This window comes from Gossypium arboreum, chromosome 6 (genome assembly GCF_025698485.1).
Source record: "Gossypium arboreum isolate Shixiya-1 chromosome 6, ASM2569848v2, whole genome shotgun sequence".
Taxonomy (NCBI): domain Eukaryota; kingdom Viridiplantae; phylum Streptophyta; class Magnoliopsida; order Malvales; family Malvaceae; genus Gossypium; species Gossypium arboreum.
The window spans coordinates 58,736,997-58,737,538 of NC_069075.1; the positions used below are offsets into that span (position 1 = coordinate 58,736,997).

At 39.1% G+C, this 542-nt stretch overlaps 1 non-coding gene across 1 annotated transcript; it reads right to left on the reverse strand.

The window, feature by feature from the left end:
* Nucleotides 1-326: 326 nt before the first annotated feature.
* On the reverse strand, nt 327-430 carry LOC128294933 (small nucleolar RNA R71). Its single transcript, XR_008285240.1, has one exon. It is a non-coding gene; the product is annotated as a small nucleolar RNA R71 (small nucleolar RNA).
* Nucleotides 431-542: the final 112 nt, after the last annotated feature.

Sequence of the window (542 nt, forward strand, 5' to 3'; positions counted from 1 at the left end):
TGGATTGAGCATAGTTAGACCTGTTGTAGCTGCAAATACTTTTGAACTGAAACCTAACACAATTCAAATGATACAGCAATTTGTTCTGTTTGATGGTTTGCAGGACGAAGATCCCAATGCTCACTTGGCAAACTTTTTGGAACTATGTGATACATTTAATATTAATGGCGTTTCTGATGACGCCATTCGCCTTCGGTTATTCCCTTTTTCATTGAGAAACAAAGCAAAATAGTGGTTGAATTTGTTACCACGATGGTTAATCACTACTTGGGAACAAATGACCGAAAAGTTTTTATTAAAATATTTTCTGCCAGTTAAAACGGCTAAATTACATAATGATCTCTTCTTTTGTGCAGATGGATTTAGAAACACTCTACGATGCATGGGAGAGATACAAGGACCTCTTGAGAAGATGCCCTCACCATGGGTTACCACTCTGGCTACAGGTTCAAACCTTTCATAATGGCCTGAATCCTTCGACTCGACAAATGCTTGACGTAGCCGCTGGCAGAACCATCAATAATAAAACACCTGAAGATGCC